Source organism: Cupressus sempervirens, chromosome 11, assembly GCF_028749045.1.
Source record: "Cupressus sempervirens isolate cs-2001-9-10 chromosome 11, ASM2874904v1, whole genome shotgun sequence".
NCBI lineage: Eukaryota > Viridiplantae > Streptophyta > Pinopsida > Cupressales > Cupressaceae > Cupressus > Cupressus sempervirens.
In genome coordinates, this window is record NC_143128.1 from 243990802 (window position 1) to 244016586 (window position 25785).

Below are 25785 nucleotides of genomic sequence, written 5' to 3' on the forward strand. Positions count from 1 at the left end.
GTTTTTCAGAGTACCAATAGTTGTTCGGTCCTCTCAATTGAGACCTCCTCCTCTTTTACTTTTCTCTTGATTTTCCATGATTTTTGGAATTACTTTCTCTCTTAGTCATTTTGCCTCAACTTTGTGCATTCAAAGCACATCCTAATGTAGATCCACCTAAGGATTTCCTATGAGTTTCCTCACTTAAAATAACAATGATCACATCACCATATTTTAGGCTACTAGATCCAAGAACAAAATTACTCACAACCATTACCAAATCATTCCAGCTTTCAAGCAAAGAACACAAAATCAAGAGAGCCCTTATTTCTTCATCAAAATTGATACCCATAGAAGATAACTGACTAGTAATAGTATTAAACTCATTTAAATGATCCATAATAGATCCACCTTATGTCATTTTCATATTAAACCCATAGAAGATAACTAACTAGTAATAGTATTAAATTCATTTAAATGATCCACAACAGATCCACCTTTTATCATTTTCATATTAAATAAATGCTTCATGAGAAATACCTTGTTTTAAGCGGCGGGATTTTCATACAGTTTCGCTAGGGTTTGTATCAACTCTTTTGTTGTCTTCACTTTTGTAATATTAAATGCCATAAATGGTGCCAGGCATAATCGAATGCTTCTAATTTCCTTTTTGTCCTAAAGATCCATGTTGTCATTTGACATATAGATCCCCATTTCTTGGTTTTTCCTTCCAATGGCTTCCATAAATCCTTCAGATAAAGATAGTCTTCCATTTGCATCTTCCATAACTGAAAGTTTTGTCCATTAAACTTGTCAACCCTCAACTTACCCTCATCTTCCATCACTCCCAATCAACCATGAGACTTTCCTGCAAAGGATAATTAAAAAATAACCTAGCTCTAATACCACTTTTTAGGATTAAACCATGGACAAAAATAACAATTACATACAAATATAAAAAATATCAAAAAATAATAGATTACAGAGAAAAGAAAATAAGACACCAAGATTTAACATGACTCGCCCAATCCTTTGGCTACATCCACCAAACAACAAGCCTGATATTAGTACAATCCAATGATTACAACCTGATTAGAATATCTAATCCCTTACAACTCAATATCATCGCAAGAACCAATTTTTACATCATCACAATGTATCAATCCCTAACCTTGAGCCCTTTTATATGAGTATTTTTACCACTTTAGGGTTATAATTAATAATTACATGTCAGCCCAAAATCTCAATAAAATAGGGCCCAAAAAAATTATGGAGTATGTATAGTACTTCCTTGATCAATCACCACAATCTAACAATATTAGTATCCAACATCAAATATTCTTCAAATTAACATGTTGATAGAAAATTGATGAGAAAATGTAAATACCCCAAATTGGTTTAGTCAAATTAATTATCTCTAAAACCTAATCAGGTGATTAAAAAATTCTAGCAAAGGTTATAAATCAAATGTATCTAAATCTTCATTATAAAATTGATCAAAGTATCCAATTGTATAAATCACCAAACAATAAGGAATCTATTAAAAGCAAGGGTTTCCATTGCACCAAATGATCAACCTATCAATACCATATACAACCACTAGACTTATAGAACATAAAAAAGCACTAAGCCATATCATTATTTTCAAGGGGGAATTGATTGTTAGTCCAACAAATCCCCCTTTAGTGTTATTCAAGGAGATTTGAACCTATAACCAGGCTCTAATACCACTTGCTACAAGCTAAGGTTTTCATTGCACAAAATGATTGACCCATGAATGCCCAAAATGACCACTAGACTTAAAGAACATAGGAGGTGGTTGAGCCATATCACAAATCTCAAAGGGATTAACATGGCAGTTAATCCAACATAGTCATTTATCAAGTATCAAGGGTATTAATTCATTAATTAATCCTAGTCATTTAATTCAATAAAGAGATGAAAACATACATGACTAATGATATTAATTAATGTGAATTGGTTAATTATCATATTATTCAACTCATCCATAAAAGGACAAACAAGTTAATTCTGTCCAATGAGATTTAATTACATGGATAACTCAAAGTCCTAATCTCAACCACTCATTGTGAATTAGGCTCAACTATCAAGTCAAAATTAAAGTCTTTTCCCTCCAATTTTCTAAATGGTAAATTTTTAAATACACACCTAACCAAAGTGTTTCATATCTAGATTGTGTGTGAGTACTGTATATGAGCAATGTTAGTATGCTAATAGAAACCAAATTTAAATAAAGCTTCTACAAATTAAACAAAATTCATAAACTTCAAGATAGACTAAGATGAGCTCTCAATTGAAAATATGAGCCATTAATGGGCTCTCTCAATGAGAAGATCTCTTGTTGAGTGACTTTATCTAAATGGATAAGATGTATGCTCAAGCTTTATGCTTCAAAAAGTGCTTCAAATGGAGTTGAAATTTGGGTGTGAGTGTATGGTTTTGATGTAAAATGGCTTCTCAAAATGGCATTATGACTTTACTTCATGGATTGTGTTATTTTGCAAAGGGGAAGGATCCAATTTATAGGCAAGAGGCTTGAGGGATTGAGGGCTAAGATGCAAGGATGGGAAAAAGCTTATGGAGGGCTCAGATTGCATGAGAAGAGAGCACATGGATTGTGCTTCCTTACGGCCAATCAAGGAGTGACACATGTCACAGGGTGAGAGGATGGAGGAAAGGAGAAGGATGAGTCAACAAAAGAGGCTCAAGGGATAAAATCTTCATAAAGACCCTCATAATGGCTTGTAAGAGCAATAAAAGGGCTTGGAAGGGTCATTTATGGCCTAGTGGGCTTCATAAAGTTTTATGGTTGGGATATTTTGAAGGAGATAAGAGGAATTTTGACTTGGGCTTGATTAGGAGGGTTTTAAGCTTGCTTAGGATTGTGAAAATGATTAGAGGATGGATTAGGATGGTTTAGGATTAGCTTAGGGATAGGCAAGTGGATGGCATTTAATGAGGGTGGGTGAAGGAGGAGATATTTGTTAACTTTGGCTTGGGTTAGTAAGTCTTAACCCATTTTTAAAGAATGTGACAAGGTTAGGAGGAGATTAGGATTAGGTTTAAAGACATCTTCTAGAAGAGTCTAGACTTTGGATGAGGATAAAGACTTTCTAGAATAGTCTAGAATTTCCTAGGATGAGGATGAAGACTTTCTAGAAGAGTCTAGAACTTCTTAGGATGAGGATAAATTAGATTTTTAAGAAATAAATAAAATTTTATTTATTTCAAGGGTTTGGGTTGAGGAGATATTTATTAAAACTTTTTTAATAAACATGGGGATTAATATTTAATCTTAATTAAATATTTTGAGTTGGGATTAGGGGTAGGAAATGATGGGATTAGTCTTTAATCAAAATTAAAGAAGGATTAGAAGATTTTGGAAGAGGTTAGTGGTCTTAAGGAAATTGGCCAAGTTTTGGGCAAAAAATAAATTTTTTATTTATTTTGAATTTTTTGGTCAATTTATTAATTAAATAATTAATAAATAAGGAAATACACAGTCCATTCTCTCCTCTTCTTCTCTAACCTTGGGCATCTTATTTTCTTATCTTTGATGCCATGCCACTTGCGGCATCACATCAAAGAGGGTCAAAATGTAGACACCTAAAAATTCTTTAGAAAATAATATTTTTATTTTCTGAAAAAAAGTCCCTGATGACATCATCATTTATTAATTAATTAATTATTTAATTAATTTATTTATTTTTATGCCATTAAATCCCTTTATCTTAATTTAAAATATTTAATTTAGAAATCCCTCCCAAAAATGTTTAAATATTTTTTTTTTCTGAAAAAAAGTCCCTAATGACATCATCATTTATTAATTAATTAATTATTTTATTTATTTATTTATTTTTATGCCATTAAATCCCTTTATCTTAATTAAAAATATTTAATTTAGAAATCCCTCCCAAAAATTTTTAAATATTTAAACATTTTTGGGAGGGATTTCTAAATTAAATATTTTTAATTAAGATAAAGGGATTTAATGGCATAAAAATAAATTAATTAATTAAATAATTAATTAATTAATAAATGACGATGTCATCAGGGACTTTTTTTCAGAAAATAAAAATATTATTTTCTAAAAGATTTTTAGGTGTCTACATTTTGCCCCTCTTTGATGTGATGCTGCAAGTGGCATGGCATCAAAGATAAGAAAATAAGATGCCCAAGGCTAGAGCAGAAGAGGAGAGAATGGACTGTGAGATGCCCCCTCAAGAAGGTGGCGGGGAGAGAAAGCGAGGTTCGATGGGTTCTTGAAAAGTACAAGAATCTCAGATGAGCAAGGAAACTCAGATTGGCAAAGAGAAGGGGTTGAATTAGCTCAAACTCTCACTATGGGAGAATGATAAAGGAGAATCAGATGCACAAGAGGAAGCAAGCTTAAGACCTCAGGGATTGCAGAGGATGAAGGAGTGGAGTTCTATAAAAGGAATCTAGGATGGGGAGATGGATGAGGGGACTAAAAAGCTGATGCAATAGGATTTCAAAGAGTCAAATTGGCAGAAGATGGGTTTCGGAGATCCCTAGGACTAGGATTTTGGATCTCGAAAGATGAGGCTTGGTGGATTGATTTGGATTGGTGGATCCCTAAGACTAGGATTGTGGATCCCTAAAGCTAAAGGTGAGGAGTGATTCAAAGAGATACTGATGCATAAATTGGGGTAGGAGAGACAGATGTTGGATATGGATGGGCGATAATGGAGATGAAAGAAAACCATTGAAGCTTTTTGAGTGGGGGATACTTCAAAGAGAAGTACCACCATGTAGTTGAGCACAAGATTTGCTATAGGACTATTGGTTAATTTCCAAGGTTACCAAGAACATCAAGGCCTTTTCACCAACTATCCAGAGGACTGACGAACTGACTCAAAACAAACATGCAAGGATTGCCCCAACATCACACATGAAACCTGGAGGAAACAACGTGGAACTGACAATGGGTAACCCACAAGCAGAAAAGAAACAAACAAAAGAATTGATCAAGACCTTACGCTCAGATTGCCCCATTTGTAGCATACCATGATATGGAAGATCATGGCAACCTTGAGGAGGAAACAAAAAGATTTCTCGAAAAAGATATTTCAAGACCCAAAAGGGAAGATTCCAAATCAAAAGAAAGCGAAAATCCAAAAGAGAACCATTTGCCAACGAGATGGGTAGGACGAGGTACTAACGGACCAAGATCAGACATGAGGAAAGCTATATCCTACAAGGATCTATCGGAGAGCACCTAAGCTGATGGATCTGGATGGGTGATGCGTCTGGAAAGCTAAACTAAGAAGGATAGCACTTTGGTGGCAGGAGATCTAGCTAAAGGATGCATTGGAATAGCTAACCAAGGGTTGTGCGATGTGTGCAAGATGCTGATCAAGGAGGAACAAACACAAAAGTTGGATAGATACAACGGTACTAAGCTAAAGAGGATGTACAAGCTAACAGACCAAGATATTTACAAGCGGGCTAATCAAGATATGGTACAAGCTAACAGACCAATGATATGTATGATATACAAATGGATAAAAGCTCAGGATGAGAGGATAGCAGGATAGCTCAATTTTGTGTAAGATGCAGAAGCTAAGGATGAGGTGATAGCGTAAGATATGGATTTGGAAGGATGCATCCAATGATGATGATAGATGTGTGACCAAGGATGGGGACAATGCTAAGGTTGGTGGTAGCTAAGCTGATAGACAGTGCTAGAGTGAATGGCTAATGAGAGGATGACATTGGATTTGCATGAGGATAGCCTAGAGCGAGGTACCAATGACAAGGGAGGATGGACAAGACAAGATCTCCAAGGAATATAGTGCCCCCAGTTAGAAGATGACATGCAGAAGGAGGTCTTACAATGGATGTGATAGGATTGAAGCTAGGATGGAAAAGCTGAAGGCACTAGGGAGATGAATGATAGATGGGATGATGGGGTGAGGTTGCAAAAGATAAGTAGATAGTGATAGATAAAAGCTGGAGGATGAAAGATAGGTGGATAAATTGGAAGATGGAGCTGGATGGCAAGATGTGACCAAAAGCATGAGGATGATAGGCTAAGCTAGGGATGGCTGGATTACGCATGACGCTTGTTTGCCAAGTTATCATCATGGTACTTGTCCAAGGCACTTGAATTGCCAAGTTTTCACCAGTGGATGCTTTATTTTTCTTTATTATTATTTTTTTAAATTTTTTTTTTTTGACTTTTTGACTTTTTGACTTTGGACTTAGCTGGAATGATTTTGGCTTTCTTCAGCTATTTTGACTTTTTTTTTTGGAATTTTTCACTGGCTGTTGGAATGTTCAATTTTGTTGCTAGCTGTTGGTACACCGGATGTGTGATTTATGCAATATATTGGATTAGATGGGGTTGATGGTAGGAGATGGAGGGATGAAAAGGTTGGAAAGGAGCATGAGATGGGGATGCTTGCAAGAGCAACATTGGCACATGTTGGGACGGGTGTGAAAAGAGCATATGGGGGATATATGGTAGATGCGAGCGTGATGGAGGATTTGTGGAAGCGTGCTTGGGGATATAGGCACCCAAGATGGAGTTAAGAGATGGGGGACATGAGTCACAAGATGAGAGATTAGCAATGGTGGATGCCATTATGCATTGGGTTTCAACTTTTTTCTTTGGGATCCACATGGTTTTGGTTTTTCTTTTCATAGGCGTTTGCATTATTTTGCATTCTTTGATTGGATTTTTCCTTTTTGGAGTATGTCTTTTAGAATAGACATATGATTGCCTAGGATGTGGATTTTTAGCTTTATGCATTTTGAAGTTGGCATTTACATTGTTGTGGTAAGCTTTGGGAAGATGGTTAGGAGAAGCTTTGTGAGATGGAGAAGATATGAAAGAGCATATAGGGGGATGCTGATGGATGATGTGCCTTGATATGTGCCTTTGTTGATCTTGCATAGGAATGGATGGAATAGGATTTTTATGATGGCTAATAGGAGGATGGAGGATGGTAGATTTTGGGACATAGGGACCCAAAATGGATTTAGCAAATGAAGGGGGGATATGGTAGGTTGTTTTGGGTTGCAAAGATGGTGGAGGGGGGATGGCATAAGATTTCTTGAAGGAGTGATGGGAGGCTGGCATGGTGGGCTTGGAGATAGGCTTGGTTTGGGGGTATGGTGTACCAACACCTTTAGATGGTGAGCCTTTGGATACATATCCAAGACCATGAAATCCTAGATTTTTTTGTGCAATAATAGGCTCTCTGATTCCTTGCTCTTGTGGTCCTAAACCTTGACCTTGATAATGCCATCGATTGAGCATTTGAACAAGCTGAGGAAACTTTTTGCTTGCAGAAAATGGTAGAAGTGATTTATTAGGTGTATTGCAATGGGGAGATACGGTTCTTAATTCTTCTGCTGAGAGAGGGCCACCGTGGATGAATGTAAGTGAACCAAGAGGGTAGATTATAGATGGTGGAATAGCTTGGATAGGGGGTAAGATGGAAGCATGGAGCGGGGGAGATGGAAGGATAGGATCTTGATGTAGCTGGTGGGATGACAAGATATCTTGTAGTGGAGGAGATATGGCTTGAGGTTTTGGAGATGGAGGAGATGGTGACTGCACTATGGATGGAAGACATGGTACGATGATATCTTCATTTATGCTTTGGGGGATGTTAACATGCTTTTGGGTAGGATCTTGATAGGATTGGTTTGGAGTGAATGGTGCGATAGGAGGTGAAGCGATGGATTCTTCAAAGGCAGCAGATGGATAGATGGGAGATTCAGTAGTGGAGATGGGTGAGTAGAAGATGGATGCATAAGGATCATTACGAGAGATTTGGGAAATGCTTGGAGGCGATGTGGAGAGGATTTGGAGGGCTTTGATAGGTGGTGGGATTTTGATGCTTGCGGGAAGTGGAAGGATTTTAAGCAATTTGATGGATGGTATGGGGATGATAGCTATGGGAGATGGAGGTGATATTATAGATGGGGAAGCTTCATTACTGACTACTTCACATGGTTGGATTAGATGACATGGCTTATCGACTGTTGGAGGTGACTTTTCTTGTATTTCCTCTAGGAGATTCCTTGGAGACTCGTGTGTCGAAGGTGGAGGTGGATTGATAGGAATAGCTAGTGTGATGGGGGTGGAAGATTGGAAGCTTGCTTGATGGGGTGATGGAGGGGAAGTTGGAATATCAAATGGCATGACTAGATAGTTTGGAATAACTCTTGGATTTTGGAGGATGCTTGGGGGAATTTTTCTAAGGCTTTCAATATACCCGTCATAGTCAACAAGATTTTCATCATCATTGGAATAGGAGGTGGCAGGAGCAAGGACAATGCAACCAAACACATCATGATAGGATTGGTACTTCATGCTTTGATGATGAGTTTGATGGGGATGGGGTCTTGCGTATGGATGAACACGGAAGCTCAAGGTTGGATTTGGGTTAAGCACAGATTTTGGATTGGCTGATGAAAGATTTCCTAGGGAGAGTCAAAGTTGCATGATAGACCTAAGGAGGATTGGCTGGAGATTTTTGGCTTTCTTGTGGGTGGAAGACTTCAAGGGTATGTTGTCAAAAAGTGAGAGTTTTGCTTTCCTATGCACTGGATTTGGTGGTGGCTATGTCAACTTGAGGATAGAATAATGATCCTATGGGCATGACACAAGATTGACCACTTGTGGATCCCAACCTTTAGCTCAAGGTGATGAGGGATACAAGTGACAAAGCTGGATTACCCTAGACAATGCTCTGTCAGAGGGATAACCTTGGTGAGATTGGTTGATTGGTAGGATTGATTGGATAGCAAACTTTGGCAGAGTAACAACAACTCTTTAAAGGCTTGGGTTGCTAGCTGGCTGGGGGGATGATTTGGATGGACTTTGGATTTGGGATTGTTCTAAGGCAAAGAACTAGATAGATTCAGTTGCAGCGGGGCAGCTTGGATGATTTTCTGATAAGGCAGTGACTACGCTAAGTATGTCTTGAGCTAGGAGATTTCTGCTTTTCTAGGATTTCGACCAAAATTGGCAAATATTCATTCAAAAGCTATGAACAAACAAGCAGACAAAAGTTTTCAGCAAGCACGTCAAATACACCAACATCCTAGGAAGCTTTCTACAAGGATGAAATTTGGTTTATCTAGGGATTCCTCGATATACGCAAGGTACATGAGGCCCAAATCCATAGATGAAACCAAAAAGATGTCACACAGCCGAGAGGATCGGTAACCCACTTCTCCTCTTTCACTTCTCAAGGGTATAAAGTTCCTTGAGGCTTAGCCCGAGTGACAAAATTTTGATCCCAAGAGAGGTGTCTTTGGATTCACCTCCCAATCTTTATACTCTGCTGAAATGCTGGAGTTGAGGTCGTCCCAAGGGGTGATGAAATCCCCAAGCAGGCCTCCTAAAAAGCTAAGACAAGATTTTGGATCCTAATCTTATGCACCCAAGATGGCCTCGAAAGATGACAAGGGGAGAGAAGACTTGGATGATCTTGGGCTAAAAGACAGAATTCTTTTCCAACTAACGCTTAAGTTTTCTGATCTAGACTTTGAAAGCACTCATGTTTAAGATACAATGTTTATTCCAACTTTGAAGCGTCGACAAAATAAAATCGATCGAAGAATGCGAACAAGAAGAAGAGTTAGGGTCAACAAGAAAGTAAACCCGTGCGCTCAGAGGCCCTCCACATCAAGTATCGATTGATTTTTCTTTAAGGCATTCAAGATTGAGTGTGAATTTATTTTAAGCCAAAAAAAAAGGTGTGTGAGATTCGATTTCAAGCGTGCGCCCGAAGGCCCTCCATGTCAATAGTTGTTCAATTTTAGTACCCAAATGAAGTGTGGTCGATTTAATCTAGATTTTTGGGAATTTAAGAATTTTGATAAAGTTAAAGCAAACATTCAAAGACCAAGTGAGTGAGTTAGATTGTGGAACATTTAACACCTTTTTCAAGTAGACCCATCCCAATGAATGGTGCTGAGATTACAACCAATGGTTAATATTTGATGGGTGATTAGAAAAGAGGTGAGTCTAAGGAACAACTCAAATTGATTTTTGCAAATTTGTGTTTAACTTAACGAAGTTTCTTAAATGTCCAAAAATCAAACTTTGCCTAAATTGCATGTGGAAAAGAGATTTGTTTTGTTCAATTTTAAAAGCTCCAAATGAAGTGTTTGATATTGCAATGGTTAATTGATCCTTGGAATTCAAGATTGGATTTGTTATTTTAATCATGCATTCAAAAAAAAATTGATTTTAATCCATGGCATTCAAGAGTGTGTTTAGCAACATGCATTCAAAGACAAGTGATTAAACATTCAAGTTTTTTCCTTTGAGCGTTCAAGATTGAGATTTTGTGTGTTTTTTTAAGAACTTTGAAGTGCTTTGTTTTAACCTTAGATCATTCAAGATTGTTTTGGACTCAAAAGTGAAAATGACTCTTTGGACTTTGGTTTTCATTCAAGATTTTGTGTTCTAGTTTGCATATTTTAAGCCCAAAAATGATATTCCTAGATTGTTTTGATGCATGAAAAACCTAAGAAACATTCAAGATTTTGCAACAAGACATTTGTTTGGAACAAATAACAAAGCTTTTAGGAAAATTTTTGGCAACCATTTAGGACTCTTAGTTTTCATGAAATTTTTAAAAGAATTTTAAAATATTTGCAAATGAGGTTCATTTTATCCTTGATTGATGCTTTGAGTTTGATTTAGATTTTAGTGTGCACTTAGTGTTGATTTTGAACCTTTTGAAATGGAAACTTGAAGTTCTTTTTAAATTCTCAAAAATGAAGTGTCCCTAACTTTGAATGCATCTAAAACCTTGATGTTGCAAGGATGCAAATGATTAGATTGGTTTAGTTTCACTTGTTAAAAGATTTTTTCTTTTTTGAAATTTTTTAATTTTTTAATGGATTTAAGTATGATTTGGGGGTTCATTTTAAGCACTAAAAAGAAGTGTGTATGGTTTTGCTTCCTTAAAAAAAAATGGCCAAGATCTCCCACAAGAAGAAGAAGAAGAAGTATATGGAATAAGAAGAATATAGACAAGAAGAGGAAGAAGAATTCTAAGTGCTTTGTCCACCTATAAGCTTGAAAAATCTGCAAATACTATGAGATAGACTATGAGTTCTTTTGTCTTCTTCATGCTCATGTGGACCTACAAAACAAATTTATACAATCCTACCAATCACAAAAACATGCAAAATTAGCCAAAATCAGCAAATGACATACAAAACTTGACTAAAAAAGCTAATGAAGATGACCCATGCGGGGTCCCACCGGGCGTGCCAAAATGTATATGAGCAATGTTAGTATGCTAATAGAAACCAAATTTAAATAAAGCTTCTACAAACTAAACAAAATTTATAAACTTCAAGATAGACTAAGATGAGCTCTCAATTGAAAATATGAGCCATTAATGGGCTCTCTCAATGAGAAGCTCTCTTGTTGAGTGACTTTATCTAAATGGATAGGATGTATGCTCAAGCTTTATGCTTCAAAAAGTGTTTCAAATGGAGTTGGAATTTGGGTGTGAGTGTATGGTTTTGATGTAAAATGGCTTCTCAAAATGGCATTATGACTTTACTTCATGGATTGTGTTATTTTGCAAAGGGGAAGGATCCAATTTATAGGCAAGAGGCTTGAGGGATTGAGGGCTAAGATGCAAGGATGGGAAAAAGCTTATGGAGGGCTCAAATTGCATGAGAAGAGAGCACATGGATTGTGCTTCCTTACAACCAATCAGGGAGTGACACATGTCACAGGGTGAGAGGATGGAGGAAAGGAGAAGGATGAGTCAACAAAAGAGGCTCAAGGGATAAAATCTTCATAAAGACCCTCATAATGGCTTGTAAGAGCAATAAAAGGGCTTGGAAGGGTCATTTATGGCCTAGTGGGCTTCATAAAGTTTTATGGTTGGGATATTTTGAAGGAGATAAGAGGAATTTCGACTTGGGCTTGATTAGGAGGGTTTTAAGCTTGCTTAGGATTGTGCAAATGATTAGAGGATGGATTAGGATGGTTTAGGATTAGCTTAGGGATAGGCAAGTGGATGGCATTTAATGAGGGTGGGTGAAGGAGGAGATATTTGTTAACTTTGGCTTGGGTTAGTAAGTCTTAACTCATTTTTAAGGAATGTGACAAGGTTAGGAGGAGATTAGGATTAGGTTTAAAGACATCTTCTAGAAGAGTCTAGACTTTGGATGAGGATAAAGACTTTCTAGAATAGTCTAGAATTTCCTAGGATGAGGATGAAGACTTTCTAGAAGAGTCTAGAACTTCTTAGGATGAGGATAGATTAGATTTTTAAGAAATAAATAAAGTTTTATTTATTTCAAGGGTTTGGGTTGAGGAGATATTTATTAAAACTTTTTTAATAAACATGAGGATTAATATTTAATCTTAATTAAATATTTTGAGTTGGGATTAGGGGTAGGAAATGATGGGATTAGTCTTTAATCAAAATTAAAGAAGGATTAGAAGATTTTGGAAGAGGTTAGTGGTCTTAAGGAAATTGGCCAAGTTTTGGGCAAAAAATAAAATTTTTATTTATTTTGGGTTTTTTGGTCAATTTATTAATTAAATAATTAATAAATAAGGAAATAATGTTTAAATAAGATTTAAACATTTTTGGGAGGGATTCCTAAATTAAATATTTTTAATTAAGATAAAGGGATTTAATAGCATAAAAATAAATTAATTAATTAATTAATTAATAAATGATGATGTCATCAGGGACTTTTTTTCAGAAAATAAAAATATTATTTTCTAAAAGATTTTTAGGTGTCTACAAGTACATGATTTCTAATTGAGTTTAGCGATATTATCATAGGATTTTCACTGTTTCAATGTCATTTTGTTAGTCTAGATCAATTGTATCATATTCACTTAGTTTCATTCTTAATTTCAATCTTCCATTTTGTGATTGTCTGTTAAATTAGATTAGATATGGATTTTGAGAGAAATTTTGACTAATCAATTGAATATTCACAACTAGGAAGCACTGTGATGTTCTTCATAGGTTTTTTCTTTTATTTGATTGATTTTGAGAACTAACCCTTGAAGTTAATTTCTCATTGCAAGTTTATTGGTCAAAATTTTAGACTAACATTGGAGAACCAAAAATTTAAAATGTAACATAAACCTTCAATGGAAAGACTTGAAAATCAAATTCATATTCCTTGGAATCAAAATGAAAACAAATAACATTATAATATTTTTAAATATAATAATATGATACAATAAATTTAAAACAATTAGGAGTTAAGTCCTAGATAACAAGATGTAGATTTGAGCCTTAACCATAAATCTAAAACACTTTTGGGCATTAATTATCCTCACAAAAAGGGACATTAGGAAATAACTCCTCATAATTTATATAGAATATGTCTTCTTAAAGGAGTGGTATCAACAAACATTATTTAACAAATTTTAAGGTTGGGATGATTTTTATTTTGGTTAAGCCCCATTTGACTCATCAATATGCCAAAAATGATCGAAGAAAGCAAACAAACATGCAATTATGTCTAAGATGTTGATTGATATAAACAAATAATATGATTATTTTTGTTAGATAATCACAATTTAGAAAGGGCCCATAATTTTTTCCAATGAAAAGGATAGAGAATGATGTACATATAGGGATCACCAAACAAAAAAAGGAACTACCAAGGGACTAGAAAATATAAAGTATTATAGAAAAGCCAACCCAATCAAAATTGGGGTGCTTTACAATATTGCTCCAAATATTTTTTTCTTTCGTCAAAGGATACTTCTTCCCAAATAGAATTTTCTCAAGATATTGATATAATATTATTGCTCTATGATGAACTAGTTGATAATATAATAACATTCCATAAATATTGTATCTCTTAAACACTATAAAAATGAATAAGGTTGTATTCTTATATTTAATAAATCAATCTACTTAAACTCAAATTTTGAATTGAGTCAGCAAGTGTTCGGTCTACTAGTAAAGTTTAATACTTCTCAATGAACCCAATTGTGGTCAGGTCTTTTTGAATACAAAACACCAACATCATCAATGAAGGTTGGACCATGCCCTAAATGACTTTTGAGAAATAGATACCCTTCACTTATATTGTACTTCTAATTAAAAATATTTAAATTTATGAATCATAAAGAACGAATCTCAAATTATACTTTAAGAGATATGCATTATCGCTTTGGTAATCACAATGATTGAGACTGAATGATAATTTGTTAGAGAGTTCTTAATGTATGATGATCAAATGACTTTTTCTTAGATAGTACTCAATGTATAATAACATCTAAGCTCAATGCAAAACCACTTCAAGGGTGGACAACATGCACAACTTAATTAGAAAGGATAAGATCAACAAAACCGCTCTAGTTTGATCTTCAAGCTACATAGCAAGATGTCAAATTTTAATTTATGAATCATAAAGAACAAATCTCAAATTATACTTTAAGAGACATGCTTTATCGCTTTGGTAATCACAACAATTGAGATTGAATGATAATTTGTTAGAGAGTGCTTAACATATGATGATCAAATGACACTTTTTTAGAGAGTACTCAACGTATAATAACATCTAGGCTCAACGCAAAACCACTTCAAGAGTGGACAACATGCATAACTTAATCAGAAAAGATAAAATCAACGAAACTGCTCTATTTTGATCTTCAAGCTACATACCAAGATGTCAAATTTAGAAAAGAAATTAAAATTAACATAAGGCTATGATCCCAAGGTCTATTAGACTGTTTGATCTAATAGACATCATTAAAATTCTTCATTCATTCACTATTATTTTGAACTGGGAAAACTGAAATGAATCAAATTGTACGTCCATAAACTAAACTTGGGATAATAAATAAACTAATATATGAAGAGACAATCTGAACTGATGCCTAGGAATTGTTTCTGTTGGTAACACGGTATCAAACTGAACATACATTTAGGGTTAGGTTAACGATGCATATTACATGGAGTCTACAGTTGTTTTGCATTCAGACCACTTTTCTTACAGGTAATCACTGTTAAGTGTGTCCAGTATACACTGAACCGTAAAGTCGGTAATGATTGAGTAGTGGGAAAAGCGAGCAGGATGAGGAAATTGCAATACTTGGCATGAGATGTAAATCATTTGTTCTTCAAATTAGGCCGACACAGAATAGAGCGTGGAAACATGTCACAATGAAAAGAACATTCCCATCTCTATCGTAGGGTAATCAGGGAAACAAAACGTTTCAAAATTTGACAGTGGATCAAAGTACATTGCTTTTTCTTGCTTTAAAAAAAGAATGGGAGTTAGTAGACGTTTTGTGGGTCGTGTGCATGAATGCTTGGACTTCTTGATAAGAATGGTTTCGGTAGTGTGCATGAATAATTTGACTTCTTTGATCAACGAGCTTTTCTATAAAGTAGAGGTGGTGTCTTGTTTGTGAAATTTTGTTTCTTTTATATATTCAATAACTTAATATTTTGTAAAGTTGTGAATAATAATATATATTATTATTGTTGGAGAGGTTCTATTTATTTTTATTAGAGATGGGTTCTTTTGAACAACTACTCGTGAAATAAGAGTCAATGAGTTTGACTCAAAAAATTACAGAAGTCACGATATTATAAACATTATTTGTTTGATTTATATTTATATTTACAATTTTAACTTTTAAATTTACATGCATCATGTAAATAAGGGAAGAGAGAGTGGGTATGTCTTTGTGGCAGACAACAATAAATAAATCGAATTTGAGAAAAACTTTCTTATGAGTGAAATATTTTTTAACATTAAAAGCAACAAGAGGGTGTTGACTTGTGGAACAATAACTAGTGTATTAATAGCACTTACATACTTTCATCACAACAACAAGCCTCTATCAAAAACAAAAAAACACATAATTCATAGATAAATCATCAATAAAAGAGTTTTCTAGCATAAAATAGACATTGTCTCTACACCATGTAGGGAGGGTATTTAAAAGTAGTCTAAAGTCATCCCAGCTATTAACCAAAAAATCAAAAAAGAAAACATAAGACTAACTATCTAAATTGCCTCCAAGCCACTTAGAGAGCTATGTGGAAGTCCATTCTTTTTTAAGGAACTAGAACAACTCCCTGTAGTCTTCGTTAGTCTTAGTCTTGTTTTCAGTGGTCTTCTCCTGCAACATACATAATGCAATAGAGAAACTATGCAGGACTTTGATGGAAAACTTGTTCAAGTCCTTTAATAGTTTCATTTTACCTCTTTGATCTCTAAACTAATTAGGATTTAGGAACCCTCTACAATATATCCCTAATAAAAATTAATAATCTAGAATAATCCATTGTTCCATATTTACATTGACCTTCTTTACCTAGAAATCATAAAACAATTCAAACATACTCTTCAAGAAATATTTTCAAATCTTTCTTTTAACTTCATGAATTAGTTTTCTCGCTTAGTAAGATCATCTCACATCATATTTTGTGCCAAATCAAACTTGAATGTAGCTGCTATTCCACTTGGTAAATACTATATTTTGTTTGTTTTCACTCGATTGTGTCTCTGGTTACTTATCCTTATCTATCTCAATGATCTCTTATCTTACTTGGCGAGGTCTTCTTCTCAGTGATTACTGAGCTTGGTAATAACTGTATATACTTATCATTTTCTTCTTTCATTGCTCAGGCACTATAGTGACTCAGTTACTATATTCACCTTACTCTACTCACCTTCACTTATTTGTTTGACACTAATAGAAAACATTAATATTTATGGGAGTAATAGGAGAGGGGATTTTTTGACATCAAAGGGAGGGGGGAGTCACAAGACTTTCTCATGGCATAAGCAAAAGATTCTTCACCATTTTTAGCTATAGAATTGATGGGTGAAATGCTACATGTACAAACATTCAAAATATTTTGAGAAAATGAATGCCTTCATATTACATCCTTTTTTACACTCACAAATCTTAAGATAATTTTTTCATTTATGTAACTTAACAAATTAATTCAAACCTAGCTAAGTTATATAAGTGGTCCAACTTTTCCAATTGAAAATATCTATTAAAGACACATTTTAAAACAATTTGTGTCCAATTACTAAAGAAATAAAATTATTTCAGAAAAGTGTCATTTGATAAACTCTTGCTCTTTTAAATGATATTTTTTTAATAATATAAAAACACCATTTTATCAACCTCATAATCAAGGTTATGTTCATATAGATGTTATAGTATTTTAATTAGAGATAATATATTGTAATTGAAAAATATCACAAGTATGTATTTTAATAAACATCAAGATGTTGATTTTGAAAAAGAAATATTAGTAAATCATAGATCAAAAAAATTGTAAATTATACAATGTGTTAAAGGAGAGAGTGCTCTTCCAAAAATTTATAATTTTTGTTTTGATTGAAATAGATTTGTTATGAGAAATATGGTGGGGGATGAAAACTACCAATTTTGGGGGAGTTTGAACTGGAATTCTTATAAAATAGAAAATATAGGTCAAAAACCAATTTTTATGTTTCATTTTACTAGCTATATATGTCATTTATAACATATTTTGATATCAAAGGGGAAAAAAATTTACATATAGTTTTTTGGTGGGAGCCAGACCCCTAATTTTTAGCATTTTTTAAAATTTTAAAAATGATCATTAAAATTTAGAAATATTTATCGATTCTCAATCCAAATAATTAATAATAGTAATAATCCTAAACTTGAACAATTTCTACACATTTCATTAGTTTACTTCATTTTCAAATTCTAAGCAATAATGTCACTTTAATGTCATTGAAGTTGAGCAATTTTACTCTTTTGTTAGCCTTTTCCTTTACAAAAGGGTGACAATGGTGTTATCCCCAACTAATAATGTTGTTATTGTATGTAAGAGAATCATATCATTTTCTATATATTGTCATTGATATCAAGCCTTGGTTAAACATTATGCTAATTTAGTAGAGTATCATATCATTTGACTGATGAAGAGGATTTAGTTGATGAAAATGACTTGAAAAAAATATGATGATGAAAGAGTTGATACATGTTGGTATTCAATGAGAATTTGAATGAATTGGACTATGACTTAGTAAATATTGGTTTGATTGTTTGCAATCATGTAATGTTGTGAATAAGTTCATAGTTAGTTATATTGTGAAAGAAGATATAGATTATTAATCAAGTAACAATAATTGCCACCAATCATCTAGTAGATAAAGTTTAGTGTTAAACAAGTAATTGTAGTGTTAATTGAGTGATGTATTTCCTGAGTAAAGTTCTAATGTTCACCGAGTGAAGAACAAGAGGTACTTGATTATTCTAAGACCAACTTTTGATGGAAAATAAGAATGTTTGAGAAGATCAAAGGTTAAAGTCAAAGTTAGTTACAAGATCTATGGATAGAGAAATATAATGAAGATCCAATGAAGGAAATTTTAACAAGATAAAGATGAACACAAAGTTCAAGAAAGCTCTATTTTATGTGTGACTAAATGCAATGAATCTAAGATCTATAATCATGATTAAGCAACATAATTTGGAAAGGTCTAGAATGCAAAAGTTACATATTTAAGGAGATGAATGAGAGTGTTTTTGGTTTCTAATTTATTGATATTTCTAATGATTGTGTGAGTTGAAGGAGGAGGAAGAAGAACAAGGTGAATTGAGCAGAAAAAAAGTGCAAAGTGAAAGTAGAGGAAGCGCAAAGTGAAAGTGAAAGTGTGTGAATTAGCTATTAAAGAGATCAGAAGGAATAATGTAAGTGAAGTAGAGATCTAAAAAAGAAAGGTAGTGCCAAACCTAATAGATCACTTGATTGTTACTTTTTTACAGTTGTAAAAAATAAAATCTATTAACCAAGGGGACCTAACAAGTCTTTGAAATCCTATATAGCATCGATTAGTGATTTCTTGAAGTCCTTTAGAGTGAGCTATTCTTTAGTAATGAGAAGGAGTGATGAGGTCTAGATCATATTTGGTTAAAATCCTCTAACGAGGTCACACTAAAATGAGCATGTAAACCTTTAACAAGGTGGGCTCTTAGAAGATCTCACTTCAGAAGAGTGAAGTTTTTGGGTTGTTGTTTTCCAAGTGGTTTTCCCCTTTAGAGGGCTTCCAAATTAAATATATGTATTAAGTGTGTGGATGCTAATGAGTTGAAACTTTTATTTTTCTATTACTAGTTTGATGTTGTAACTCGGTAAAAACTATGTTATCTCTATGATACTATGTATAAGTAAGAACAATGAGATAATATTTTGAAGTATAGTTGTTATAAGATTGATTTGAAGGTTAAATGTGGTTACTAAGTTACTAATATGAAATTTTATGAAGTTTGAATTGGTATTAAAGTATTTGAAATGCCTATAGCATAACTAGATATAACTGATTCACCTGCACCCACCCCCTAGTCATCTAACTTTGTTCTATTACCTATGAACCCACAATAGCAAGTTACATATTTTTGGAGGGTCAAATGAAAATCCAAGAAACATTGCAATGACAACAAAGGGAAAGACAAGGCCATTGATATTGAACAAGTCAGCAAGGAATTTTCTAAGGTTTGAACCAAGAAGAAGTCAGGGGATACTAAAGTGAAACCTAAAGAGGTTGTAAGCTCACTGACAAATTGTTAGAATTCTCAATCTAGTTAAGATTAAAATTCTTAAAGGGATCGTGCAAGAAAAGTCAAAACTTGCACTAGTCCCCTTTTACAAACCGATAAGTCACTATGAGTGATACAATAAAAGATAGTCATACTTTGTTTTTTAGAAAGAATAGGATGTCTTCAAAACTTGATCATTGGATGAGTCGTTAGAAATCATTTGTGCACAAAGGAAGAGTTAGGTAAGAAAAGAATAAATACTATTAGAATCTTAATGTTACTTTTTCTATTGGATCTATAAATTGGCATGACATCTAAAAAATATTACTTTTACAAAAATGAGATGTTGAGAGCTGGGTATGTGTAGGATCATGGTCAACCAAACTATGCTCTTAAGTGGCAATAAAAATCCAAAAAATTAGGGTTATGTTAACTTGACGTGCAATTTTCTACTTGTTATTAACTTTATATCAAAAAGTTGAGACAAAAGAATTTCGAGGAAATTGAATCTAGTTTCTAAATAACTAAGACTTATCTCAAAAAAAAATTTTGATTGATCACAATTTTGAATTTTAATGCAATATTGCCAAAATTTTAGAACAAAAATAAGAAGTAGACGTATATTTGATCACCTTAATCAAAATCAAATGATAATATTTTTTAATAATATTCTAGATATAAGTACTAGACTCATGCCTGGATGTGACACATATTTTTGGATATTTTTATTCTAAATAAATAATTTATTATTAATTTTTTACTTTAATATTTTTGGAATTAAAAAAATCTCATGTCTAACCACCTTAACTAATTCAAAACTATGCAAAATTTAATTTTTCATTTTTTTCCTTATAGTGGAAGAAACATAGAATGTGATGCATCTTTTGGATTTAAAAAATGTTGCACCATTTGAAAGTTATAGTTATTTTTTAAGTAGTGTGTCAATCAACACTTTATATGTAACTCCATTAGAAAATAAGTAATAATTACTTACTAAAGTCATAATTTGAAAAACTTTACATTTATGGAAAGATAAGAACATTCTTAAGAATCCCTTTTCATTTCATCAAATTTTGGTGGAAAAAAAGTCATTAGCTACATGTTTGAAGTAAAAATCACATAAAAATAGGCCAAAAACACATTTTTAGGATGTTTTTAAAGTTGACCATATAGGGTTGGTATCAAAAGGTATAGTAGACCTTATAAACATAGTTACTATTTTCATTTAGTATCAAGGTGGGTGGGAAAAAGTTGGAATAGATTTTGAAATGGTTTGAGGCATTTTAGAACTACATATTTTTCAAATCACCACTTTTTGGCACACCATAATCCTACACATACCCAACTTTATATGCATAAAACCCCAGCTAACAAAAGGGTGATTTTTTGTGCAAATCTAAGTGAGATGTCATTAGCAAGCCTAGAACTAGTCTAAAGAAATAGAGCATGTGAAATAAGACATATCATCACTTGATCTTACAATGGAAAATGAATAGTACTTTGACTTGTATGACATTGAATTGGCTTAAAAGAAAAGGATAATGAACCACCAATCTATGAGATGATCTTGAAGAGTGTAGATGAAAGATACATGATGAGAGCCCTATCCTCACCCCCTGGTAGTGTGTTATAGGTCAAAGATGTATGAAAAAACCTAAAGGAGAAGATTATGCATTTAGGATAAAAGGATATTAAGTTGAAGTATGAGGAGTTCTACATCAATAACCAATGGAAACTAGGATTCAAGCACCCAAAAGATAGAACCCTATCTTGTTCGATGGACATCCCTAATTTCTTTAGGCATGAATGGGTAAGATTCATGGTGAGAAGGATGCATGAAAAGAATATGTGACTTGAAAAATCCTCTAAGATCACAAAGGATGTGATTGAAAGGGTTATAGGGTTCAACACACTAATACATAGCTAGTGATCAAGAAATACAAGCTAGCTAAAGTGAAATAATTGATTGGATGCCATCAAGATGGTAGGATGTGTTCATTATAGGACATCGCCAATGACAAAGTACTAATTTCTATAAGGGTAATTGTCCACTAGGTATACCAATCAAGTAGAATGGCCAACATGCGTAGTGGAGTAGTGTATGGAGTGCACTAGATCATGATTGGGCACACCAAACATAATCTAAGTGGGTGGTTGCATATGCACATGATGGAAAATCTAAGAAAAATCAAGTGAGACAATAGCAGACACATGTTCAATTATGGTGCAATACAACTTGTATGTGTACTCTTCCACTTCAAGGTAGAATTTCTTAGATATATAAAATTATAATGGAAGTCAAGGATCTTGAATGCCAACCACTATAGCAATAATTACTATAGGTTAGAAAAAAGAGGCATTTCAAAATGTAAGAATTTTTTTGTTAAAGCTATATAGACAAAAAGAAATGAGCTTGGAAAAGAAGCATGATAGAAAGAAAAAGCCAAAAGAAAAGAAACTAGCTAAGACAACATGGACATAGATCTCAAAGAAGAAGATGGAAGAACAACTTGTTGCACTAGCTAAATAGAAGACTTAGATGAGTCAAGATCTGAATATGGAACCCAAGGAGAGTGGAAAGGTTTAATAGGAACAATCCCCCAAAGCACCACTAGAAGTGGAAGAACAAAATAAAAATGATACTCATCCTGGTGAAGGTAGTCCACATATTATTGATGTCAGTATGATGGACTCAAGTCTAATAGATATAGAAAAGGAGAAAGGTCATGAAGTAATCGTTTCCATAGAAGAGGCACAAAATGATACAAAAGAAGAAGAGGCAATTGAAGAAAAAGAGACAAAAAATCCTTCAATACTCTAAAAAATTAAAAAATTATGTAGGTCTTTTTGAAAACAAATTGATACAAGTATGATAATATGTTTTAATCATTATTTTCTCACTAATGTCAAACCTACTACTTGTTGATAAGGCAGTTGCTTAAATGATTTGAGTACAATCATTTGTTGATCGATGAGGAGGTTTTGATCAAATGAGATAACAATAGCACCTAGAGGAAAGGTTGAGTTATGGTATGAAAAATGAGTACAAGGATCAATTAAGATAGTGATGATATAGTGCACTGACTATCTACTTAATGTTGCAAAGGATGGATACATTGATTAAGTCTAGAAGAATAGGTAAGAAGAATTGAGTCTACCAAGCTTGACCAAGTGGACAGTAGGTGCCAATAAAAGTTAGTGCAAGCCAAGCATAAAATCAGTTGGAGCCAAGCAAAGTCAAAGTTTAGTGTATGTTGAGTGATATAGTGTAAGCTGAGCAAAGTTTAGTTGATGCTGAGCACCACTAAACTTTAGTATTTACTAAGTTATCTAGTGGATGACGAGTGGAAGAACAATATGGAAGCCAAGTGACAACATATTGATGTCAAGTGCCAATATTCATCTTATATCATGGATTTGATGAATTTCTGCCAACTATTTTATTTTGGTGAATTTTGTGAAGCGTGTGGAAGATAATTATGATGAGTTGGTGGCATAGAAATCACAGTAAACTATTTTGAGGTGAATTCAAAGAGGATTGAAGGAGAAGTTTCTAGAAGGGAGAAAAATGAAAAGAAGGGTAGATTCATTGAATCCTATCTAATCCTACCCAACTCTAAAATGGACAATAAAGGATAAATGACAAAAGATCTTAATTTTCTATTTATAGAGATGGCTAGTAAGAAGCAAAGGTTGTCATGTGCAAGAACCTAAGGAAGGCAAGGAGTCTATGGTGTTGCTTCATTCAGTGACCAAACTTAATAGACTACTATTGACAAGCAAAGCAAGAAGGCTTAAGGGTATGGATGCTTGAAGGGTGAACAAGCTATCAAAGATGAAGTGATGAAAGCCAAATAGAGATCTATAATCTACAAGTGTGTTGTAAGTTGTTATCAGATCAAGCAATACTATTACTTTATAATCATTGTACCAGTCTAGGGTAAATCTTTTGGATTGAGGTTGACCTAACAGTCACTTGTAAATTCTTTAACTAGATGACATTCCAAGTGAATGATCTAAAGTCCTCTAACAAGGCTCACTATTAACAACGTAATTGAAATCCTCTAACTAGGTCACATTTAATAGTGTGCATTGTAACCTTCAACAAGGTTGGCCTTTCATAGGGCATCACTTCAAAAGAGTGAGAATGAGTAGCATCTTACTTATGGTTTTTCCTATATATGAGAAAGAAGCATGCAAGAAATACTAAATTAAGGAATCAAAAACATTTACAAACTTAAAAAGCATAACACATATGCTAGACAAAGACAAACCCTCAATTGAGAATATGAACCATTAAGAGGTTCTCTCAATGAGGCCTTTCTTATTTTAGGGATGAGTCTATTTGATAGATTTAGGATGTATTCTCACGTGCTTGCTCAATTGCTTCAATGGAAATGGATAATGGAAAATTGGTAGCCTTGTGAGCTCTCAATTTGGCATTATGAGGGTATGGTTGATGGCTTTGTTTCTCAAACTAGCATGATAACTTTACTAAATGGATTGTGTTGAAATGGCTTGGGAGGGGATTCAATTTATAGGCTAAGGGCTTGAGGGTTTGAGTGCTAAGATGCAAGGATGGGAAAAAGCTCATGGAGGGCTCAGATTACATGAGAGGAGAGCACATGGATTGTGCTTCCTTACAGCCAATCAGGGAGTGACACATGTCACAAGGTGAGTGGGTGGAGGAAAGAGCAAGGATGAGTCAACAAAGGAGGCTCAAGGCCTTAAAGACCCTCATAATGGCTTGTAAGAGCAATGAATGGGTTTGTAAGAGTCTTTTATGGCTTTGTAAGAGCATTCATGGTTTGGTGGTTGGGATATTTTGAGGAAAGACTTTGGCTTGGCTTAGGAAAGTCTTAAGCTTGTTTAGGATTGTGCAAATGATTAAGGGTTGGATTAGGGATGGATTTAGGATTAGATTAGGGATGTTAGAGATGGGCAAGTGGATGGCATTTATGAGGGTGGGTGAGTTAGTAGCTAAGCTTGGTTAGCATGGGTGGATGGGGTGGATTAGGCTAGATGGAGGATTAGGGATATGCTTAAGATGAGGATGAAGACCTTCTAGAAGATTCTAGAACTTCCTAGGATGAGGATAAATAAAGTTTATTTATCTCAAAGGTTTGGGTTGATGAGATATTTATTAAAAAAAATTTAATAAATATGAGGATTAATATTTAATCTTAATTAAATATTTTGAGTTGGGATTAGGGGTAGGAAATGATGGGATTAGCCTTTAATCAAAATTAAAGAAGGATTAGAAGATTTTGGAAGAGGTTAGTGGTCTTAAGAAAATTGGCCAAGTTTTGGGTAAAAAATAAATAAATTATTTATTTTGAGATTTTTGGTCAATTTATTAATTAAATAATTAATAAATAAGAAAATAATGTTTAAATAAGATTTAAACATTTTTGGGAGGGATTCCTCAATTAAATATTTTTAATTAAGATAAAGGGATTCAATGGCATAAAAATAAATTAATTAATTAAATAATTAATTAATTAATAAATGATGATGTCATCAGGGACTTTTCAGAAAATAAAAATACTTTATTTTCTAAAGGATTCTAGGTGTCTACATTTTGCCTCTCTTTGACATAGTGTTGAAACAACACTATTTCAAAGAAGTTCAGATATAAATGACACAAGGAAGATGTTTTTAGCAATAAAGTTGCCCCAGTCTCGAGAAGGAGAGACTAGACTATGAGATGCCCCCTCAAGAAGGTGGTGGGGAGAGAAAATGGAGCTCGACGGCTTCTTGAAAAATACAAGAATCTGGGATAAGCAAGGAGACTCAGATTAGCAAAGAGAAGGGGTTGAATTAGCTCAAACTCTCACTACGAAAGAATGATAAAGGGAGAATGAGAGGCACAAGAGGAAGCAAGCTTAAGACTTTAGGGAAGGTGGAGGATGAAGGAGTAGAGCGCTATAAAAAGAAATCCATGATAGGAAGAAGGATGAGGGGATTATAAAGCTAATGCAATAGGATTTCAAAGAGTCAGATTGGTGGAAGATGGGTTTCGACGATCCCTAGGACTAGGGTTGTGGATCTCGAAAGATGAGGCTTGGTGGATTGATTGGATTGGTGGATCCCTAAGACTAGGATTGTGGATCCCTAAAGCTAAAAGTGAAGATTTGAGTCAAAGAGATACTGATGCATTAGTTGGGGTAAGAGAGACAGATGCTGGATATGGATGGGGGATAATGGAGATGAAGGGAATCCATTGA